The following is a 9,396-nucleotide window of genomic DNA, read 5'->3' on the forward strand; positions in this document are numbered from 1 at the left end:
CTTTTAAATGATCCTGCCGACATAATGCACCCCCGTTGGCTGCCACTCACATTGCAATTTGTTCGGACGGGCCTGCCCCCACTGCTAAAATAAATCCTAGGGGAAACACTGATGCTATATATCTGGCCCATAGCAACATGTGGAAGATCAGGAGGAGAGAATGAATAAGTGTCTGAAAAGGCAATGTGTGCACATGTGAAAAGGATAGAAATTAGTCTCATCTGTTGTGAGCCAGGAGTTTCATCCCCAAAGCTACAAAACTGGCAACCCATCATCACTAATGACTGCCTCATTAGGCAAATGATACATGCACCACGATGACACAGTCTTGTAGCGAGAATTCGATCATAACTCGATTCCTCTTGGCTATATTATGATTAAATGCTGGATGTGTGACTCCTTATCTCTGAGTCAGTATACAGTATTGAAATTAGATAAAATAGCATCTAGATGACTAATGAGTAACTACACTATGGCTTCCTAAGATTAGTATAACAGTTTGTTAGTTAGTTTTAAGTTTAGGTAGAGCCACTGTTTCTTGGTAATTAACTTAAATACAGTTTTTATTAATCCATCTGCATTTCAGCAATTCCAAAAATGTTGGAAAAAATTGACTTTGAGCCTAGTTTTAGTTTTGTTATGAAACACAAATGAGTGGTCCAAGCTCCTGAAAGCCCTAAACATTTAACAACTTAGAATGATCTAATCTTCTTAGTGTACGAAATTGTGCTGGACAGCATCCTAGATTAAATAGTTAATGAAATTAGATCTGAAGTTTTATTCCCTATCGGTTTGGCAGCGATGGAAAAGTCATAAAACACACAGATACGTGTATTTTACATTCTTCATAAGTAATCAGAAATATATATATATATATATATATATATATATATATCAGGATAACACAACATTTTAGAGGGTTTTAGAGGGCATCAGTTTGTTTTCTTTGCAGTATGTGTGACACTCAAATATGAAACGATCAACCATTCAGTGTGCAAAAGACAGATATATACAGTACAGTATGCATGCCTAATGGTCTCTATAACATCACCTTCTAAAAAGTAGTTGCTTTACAATGTAAGGTCACCTGTGCACAGGCAGAGAGGAGCTTTTAGTGTTCAGGAATAGTCTTTTCCTTTGTCAGCACTTACCAACTGTTTCCTACCAGTTTCACTCCTGAAATAAATGTTTTTTAAAAATGTTTTATGACTTTGTCTTCGGCTGGCTATTCCAGAAACTATCAGCAACCTGACCTCTTCTGGCAGGAAGCACTCAAGATTGTAATTACACGACCATACTCTGGCAGTCGTCAAATCTGTGGGAGTGATCCTCATCTGTCTTCAAGAGAGGTACAAAGTATAGAACAGCGAGTTCCTCTTTCCCGGTTCATCCTCTCGCGCAAGTATGTTTGTAAACTGTGCTGGAAGGAACCGTCCCCAGAGATAGTTACATAATGTGGTGATGGGCTGCAAATCCCAGCAGAGGACACACGTTCCAGTCGGCAAAGGACAAATGTGACTTCATGGAATTTTCGAGGTCTTAGGAAGCTAGCCAGACAGTAATTGCTTTATCTCCTTGGCCTTTTAGTTATATTCTATTAGATTTAAAGCTTTTTAGGGAAGCCGTTATGCCCTACCTCCAAATGTAAGCACACTGCTGCTTTTCAAATGCATTTAGACATGGCACTTCACTCTCTTAGTTTATCAAATAATCTCAAAATATAAAATCAAAGGATGCAGTAGGGCGGAAAAGGTAAGACTGTCAGCAGTCTTACATACTATAAATATTTGTCTGGGCTTCTGCCGAAATCCTAACATCTTTTTAGAAATATAGAATGAGAACTGAGGACCTCTGTCCCTCTTGACAGATGTCAGGTAAATTAGATAGGATTACAGTATATTGATGAGGCCACAACTGTGACTCAGCAGCTGGCACTGTCACCTCACAGCACCACTCTTTTTTGCATGGAGATTGTGTTCATATGGGTTTGCTGTGGTTTCCTCCCAGACATGCAAGTCAGATAGAGTGGAATTGTTGTCCCTTTTGCCATCCAATGTAATCTAGAATAAGATAAATCCTGTGATTAAAAGGAGTATCGACAATCAGCAAGTGTTGTCATGAGAAATAGTTTTACGTAAAGTGTAACAATTTCTCTCCTATTGCTATTATTAGATTCATTTCCACATCCCTACTCTATCAAAATAAAAATAAAATAATACTTTAAAAAAACAAAAACAGAATGAAGACGTTTTTGAATTGGAAACCACCAACACGTATAAAGATGTAGGCTATATTTGCACGCATGAATGTTTTTCACTTGTGCAGTTTAAGCCAAAGTATCCAATTGATATGTGTATTCTGCAGGTTAATTTAAATAGATTTAGCTAGGCACATGTACTCAGCAGATAATTCCCCTATTTGCATCCGGGTATACATTTTTAACCACGGAAAAGTGTTTCATTTGTTTCAGTAAATGGAGGTTAATCCCCTTCATCCCAGCTCACTTTGCTTCCTTTATGTATTATAGATGTATCTTATCATTTGCATGTGTGGGTGCTACAAAGCATACAGATTGGGCTCGGCTTGCTTCAGGTGTGAGCTTGCTGAAGTAAAATAATACCAATAGTGACACAGAGGGGCAAAGGGGACACTTGGCAAGTTGAGCGCTTGAGTCAGGATGATGAATTGGAGTTGGGAGTAGATGGTGTGTGTGTGTTTACGTGTGTGGTGTGTGTCTGGGGAGGACAAGGAAGAGTGTGATGAATGATTCCAGCAGGGCATTTGTGATGACGGCCAAGATTAGTCAGCCCTGGACACACACACACACACACACACACACACACACACACACACACACACACACACACACACGTGCACACTCTCACCAACAGGCTTTACAGATGGCCAAAAGTACTCTTGTGACATCACTGGCTGTTTGGGATTCTTATGAGACGTGTTCGTCCTTGTAGGTTTATAGTCTGCTGCATGCTGACTCTATAGTGTGTGTGTGTGTGTGTGTGTGTGTGTGTGTGTGTGTGTGTGTGTGTGTGTGTGTGTGTGTGTGTGTGTGTGTGTGTGTGTGTGTGTGTGTGTGTGTGTGTGTACATGCATATATGTGCTCTGTATACCAAGGTGGCATTATTCTACAGCACAGGGCTGTTGACTGCGTGATAGATTACTATCATAAGACTATCATCAGAATTCCCTCCTGTTGTCACATGCACATTCATACACTCTCCTGTGAGAACCGATGCTAGTAGTGTAGACCGCACACTGGCACACTTGTAGTGCAGCGGGCATTTCCTGCTTTCCGTATAGTTCTTGGAAGATGCATGGTATTGGCTGGTGAACATGACCGAGCTGCAGTCATGAAGCTTTCAGCTGTGGATTATGTGCCTCAAAGTCACATGGCTGCGGAGAGGGATGGGCATAGCTAATTTTCACTAATAATTACCATTAGTAATGCCCCTTCTCCATCCTCACCCCTAAAATCCACAACGCCTTAAGCAACTGGATTTGATGTGTGAAATTAAATTCTTCCTCTCATCTGTGAGGCTTCATCGTACCCTCTCCATCAGGACTAATAAAACTTTTTTATGAGTAGTGATATATTCCATAACCTCGTTTACAAAGACCCTTTTAGTTTTACCTTCCAAATAATTGGGTAATAGGGTTATATAGAACCTGCTTGTATGGTAGGCCAAAATCATTACAAGAAGACCAAAATTTACTTTTCCTTTTTAAATTTTAAATGAAAAACTTTACATCATGATATTTCTATAAAGAAAAAGTGTTAACACTCTTGAATTAGACAAACCAGTTGATAAGAGAGATTAAAACGCAGTATTATAATTATTATTATAATAATGTTAAATCATGGAATAAACATTGTACCATCGTGACTCAAGATTTCAGTCAAATACTTTTTAATCCTCCTATTGAGAAGGTGAATTACTCAAAGGTCTAAACTAAAATCAATGGTGGGCAGAATTTGCCAGCTATATGAAATGTATCAGCTGCAGTAAAGCCTTCAGACAACAGAGAGGGAAATAAGGTCAAAGTTTGTTGTGGTGTTCTTTTTTTTATTTGCATTTTTAACATAATCACTTCAACAGCATGTCTTTGGAGGGTGCAAATCCACACAGACACAGGGAGAACATGCAAACCGCACACTTGGTGGGTGGAAAGCGCCTTCTTTTCTGTCCTTCTCTTTCTTCTCTCTTTTCAAATTCTCCTTGCCCTTCTTTTCATTTTCCTCTTTATCTCTCCTCCTTTACAGCCAGCTTGCATCTCCTCTGATCTTTCAGAGCTTTGAGCTTTATTTTTTATTTTAAAGTAAAGTTAACCCAGTATATCATTGGTGCTATATCGACCCCAGTCAGTTTTTAACCTAGTGTTTTTTAGTATGCAACTAAATCAGTAGGGAAGCTATGGCCACATTCTAAATAATTAGGGATATGCACAAAAGCTGTGAGACTAGGTGATCGTCCCCAGTTCTGTAGTGTAAAAAGTCAGTGAATTTCAGACTTTAGTAATGTTAATAATATTTAATTCATAATGTCTCTGTGAAGAGCTGAAAGCCTGAGCTGTTCTGATGTGAACGTCAGATTTAAATACCAGTCATTGATCTGGGTCTGTCATTACAGTCAATAGAAAATAAGTATTTCCAAATATAGTGTGTGGAGAGAGTCTATAAAACACCACTGCGAACTATCAGTTATTACTATGTGGGTTTACAGCATGGATATGGATTTGTTTTCTGGCTGCATTTTGAAGGGATCATACACCCTTTGAAATACTGTACGACAACTTTTGTGCACTTTTATATTATATACCTTTTGACATAGCTGGTGATCTTCTGTCTATCTTGCTTCTAACCCTGCTTAAGATGAGAAATGTTCATCTTTACTAGTAATACTATAGTGTGTAAGAGAAACAAACTGACATATAATGAAATCATTGAGCACTGTCAACCATTCTTAATTTAAGGGTAAAAAACATTCTTCTAGTAATCATATTTTATGGTTGAGCGTGACGAGTCAAGCCATGATGATCGATTCTGTTTAGTGGCTCAAAGAAAACTTTTTTGCAAGAGACTGACTAGCATGTACATTGATGTGCTTGGTTGATCATTTACAGAGGTTGTTATCAGGCAGTAGGCACAGTTTTCTTAGAAATGCCTGGAGAGGCTTTCCAGTTTCACTAGAAGTTCTAGTGAAAAATCAGCTGTGTTACACTGTGATATTACACATTTTGGAAGGGAAACACATTTTTAGACCTTCTTGAACCTTTGCACAAATGTTCAGGAATGCTTGAAATATAATAAGCACTTTGTTTTATATTACTTATAAATGTAATTATATAAGTTATCTCTACTGAATTGGCTTGGACAGAACAGTGATAACATGAGCATTGAGAAAGTTTTTACAGTGAGAACTAGTCTGATAAAATTTGCTGTCATAGCAACCCTTAGATTGAGTTAGGTGTCTGTTTTTTTTTTTTTGTGTTCTTTGAAGCAAAATAACTCACCCTTGTTTAGCTGACTAGAGTCTTTCTTTTGGTATGTGTCTATATCTTTCTAAGAAATAACTTTTCCTCACATAAACCTCACTCAGTCATACCATAAAATACTGTTATTTATTGAACTCTGGTCAATATGAAAGAAAGAGGTTAATACAGAACAGATTATGTGTAAAAGTAATGTGGAGAACCTAGAAACCTTTTTGTAGACTTGTGGCTCATTTTTAACTCCTACACTGAGATGCTCCTTGGATAGAATTCAGTGGTTGCCATTTTAGTTTCCCAGCATGCAACAATTGTTAGCACTGCAGCATCTACCGTGTCAATAATACACATTTAAAGAAACATCATGTAACTTCCACATTTGCATGTAACAGCCATAGAAGTAGCAGTAGCAATGAATCATATCGTAATGAAGGAATGTAAATGTTTGAGAAATGACAAATAGCAGATCAGATATTAGGTATATGTGCTCTTTTGGGTTTGTATTTTGTGTGTATTTCTGGAAGAATCGTGTTTTATAAAATAGATAGATAGCTAGAAATACTTTATTTATCCCCGAAGGGAAATTATAATGTTATAGCAGCTGATTAAGAGTCAATTATTATTAGAAAGTCTTATTGCAGTGGGGAGGAACGATTTTCTATATCGTTCCTTAGAGCAGCGGGGTTGAATGAGTGTGTTGCTGAAGCTGCTCTTTAGCTTGTCCAGTGTTGTGTGGAGAGGTGGGAGGGATTGTTCATGATTGCCAGCAGTTTTGCCAGTATCTTCTCCTCCACCACCTCCTCCAGGGTGACAAGCTTAGAGCCAACAACAGACTCGGCCTTCTTGATGAGTTTGTTTAGTCTGTTGGCGTCCTTGCCTTGATGCCCGCACCCCAGGACACCGCAGCAAAGAAGATGGTGCTCGCCACAACAGACTGATAGAACATCTGTAACATCCTGTTGCAGACATTGAATGAGCTGAGCCTCCTCAGGAAGTAAAGCTGGCTCAGGCCCTTCTTGTAGATGGCCTCTGAGTTTGTGGACCAGTCCAGTTTGTTGTCCAGTGTGACACCCAAGTGCTTATACGCCGACACCATATCCACATCTGTCCCACCGATGCTGACAGGAGAGGGCAGGGGCTTGTTCCTCCTGAAGTCCACCACCGTCTCCTTTGTCTTTGTGGCAAAAGAGTGGCAAAGACAATAGCGGTGTCTTGTAATCCCGTGTGGGATGGACCAGTGGTATCTACAGGATAATACCACATTGAATTTACCTACATTTCCTAAGATTTTCTTGAGTCAGTCGCTTGAGTGAGAGCATAACCCCTTAGTGTGTAGAACTGAGGTTGGGTACATTTATTTCTTATGAATGCAACTCCTCATTAGAATGAGCAATTATACAGGCTCACTCTATTGATTACTCTATTAATTTAAGCAAAACAGAAGACAACCATGGAAGATTTGAAACATGAGGCACAGTATATCGTATAAAATGTCTCATATTAAATACAGTTTCTATTCTTAAAGGGTAAAAAAGACCAAACGTGTCTGCTTGTATGAGTTTTTAGTGTGCCTTTATTGCCTTTGGGCTAACTGGTCATACAGGAGGCTGCAGTCAGTTATGTGTGAGAGAATCACAAGGTCAGACGTGGTTCAGCTTAACACTGCATGTTCCAAACAAGATGCTCATATAAGTCTATACATTCTCAGGCATATCACATCTGCATGTGCCTCTTCATGCTTATGCTTGCTTGTGTGTCCCTCCATCCCCATTGAATTCAGCTGGGGCTTGTTTCGACACATCTGCCCCGCTGTACCCATTCCACATGCCTCAGTGAACAGTGCACAGTTCAAAGTATGTTACATGCACTGCCCAAGGGAGATTCTGGTATCCAAGCTGAACACTTTCAACAGCAACTATAAATACAACATAACAATGTGATGCATTCTTTTAGTGAGATGTGAAAGCATATGAAATGATGCCCTAGTGTCAGTTCACCCAATAACACTTTATGTAATGATGATTCTTCTGTTTATAAGCATTAAAAACATATGTTTCATCTGATTACATAAGGAGGAACATGACATAGTTTGAAATTGTGTGAGAGGGGTTGGATATTATTTTTAGGTAGAGTTGTGTAATGCCTTGTCTTTCTCATTCGGACACCAAGGATCAAATGACAGGAGAGGGTAGGAGTGATGGAACATGTGGATGTCCTCAAGTGAAGAGAGGAAAAAGACCAGATGGGGCCAAATGGCCTGGCAGATGTAATCAGCCTCATTTCATGAGCCGCCTCCTACAAGGACGTGGACAACGGAGGCGTGGTCTTCACAGAACAGGACTAGACAGGTAGGTTTAACCTGCACTTTACAGTATGTATATTCCAAATAAGGCTGTTTACATAGGGTTCACTGAGGAGAAACTCAGGCTTTAAGTCTATATTAGGTGTCTGTTGCGTTTTTGTCTGGGTCAACATTTAGACCCGTTCTGATCCACAAGGCTAGAACCATAAAAATGCTAATTCGTACACAGCGTAATTTCTTGTTAGATGCCTAGAATAGTGCATTTAAGTTACCTTATGAAGGCTAAAACTTAATGAACACTAAAGATGCCATATTTCATGATTCAGTTCAGCACGTACAGTTTCCACATTGCCACTAATTCAATTGTAACTTTGATATTTCCAGTTTCAGCAGCACATACCTTAGCAGTATCAGTGTATGTGAGTGATAAATGTGGCTGGAATATCATTTGCCGCGTGCACACACACACATAGATAACCCTACACACAATTACACAATCAGCACAAACACTTTTTTGCTGATACAGTCTATTAGGAGACAGGTTCCTTCACCCAGGTGTGCGGTTGAAAATGTCTAGTGTACATTCACTATCTGAAAAGTACTTGTGTGCCTCCAGAATAAATGGGCTGTCACCACACCACTGTCAGCTATGTGCAAGGCTGAGAAATGCAGGAGGTAGGCGAATCAATCCATATTTTGTGTTGTTCCCTGTGCATTTTTGTCCCTTTACAACACATCTGAAACCTACACATGTGTGGTAGTTGGGAATTTTTGCTTAAACTTTTAGAAAAGCAGCAATGTGATTGCTACAGAAGGTAAGAATGAACTCTATGAACGACAAAGATAGATTTAAACATGCAAGCAAATGTAAGGCGTACTTTATGCCGACTTCAAAAAGCGCATGCGACAGCTTTCACTGAACTTATAAGAAAGTGAAATCTCAGAGATAGCAGGGCAGTTTTATCTCTAAAGGCAGCTGTGGTCCAGGCCCGAAGGCTCTTGGGGAAATCAGTCTTGTGTGTGTGTGTGTGTGTGTGCGTGTGTGCGTGTGTGCGTGTGTGCGTGCGTGCGTGCGTGCGTGCGCGTGCGTGTGTGTGTGTGTAAGTCTGTCACAAAGTAATTGTCATAAGTTTTTCTTTCTGCTATCTCTCCCACTCTGACTTGCTCTTCCTGTCTGCCTCTGTCTTGCTTCAATCAGCCTAATCATTTTCCTTGCTAATTGCTTCTTTACCCTGCAGAGCTGTCATGTCTCAGACAGACTGTGAGGAGAATAGTGAGTTTTAAGATCTGATGTGTTCCGTATTACATCTGTGCTAATGAATCTACCAATGTGTGTCCTGATGCATGGTTCACATTTAACAGTAACTGATCTAGAACGTTGGCTCATATTGTGGGACGGTTCTTGGCATAAAAATATTGTTCTTAGGTCGAGGTTTATACTATATACTATATATACTATACTAGTTCTATATGTAAAACTAAACTAAAATATAAGTACTAACACATCACAAAGGTGTAGATTTTTCAAATGGCACACAAAAGAAAGAACACAAAGATAACAGAGTTCAACTCAGATGTAAAATCTTTAG

This window comes from Dicentrarchus labrax, unplaced genomic scaffold (assembly GCF_905237075.1).
Source record: "Dicentrarchus labrax unplaced genomic scaffold, dlabrax2021, whole genome shotgun sequence".
Lineage (NCBI taxonomy): Eukaryota > Metazoa > Chordata > Actinopteri > Moronidae > Dicentrarchus > Dicentrarchus labrax.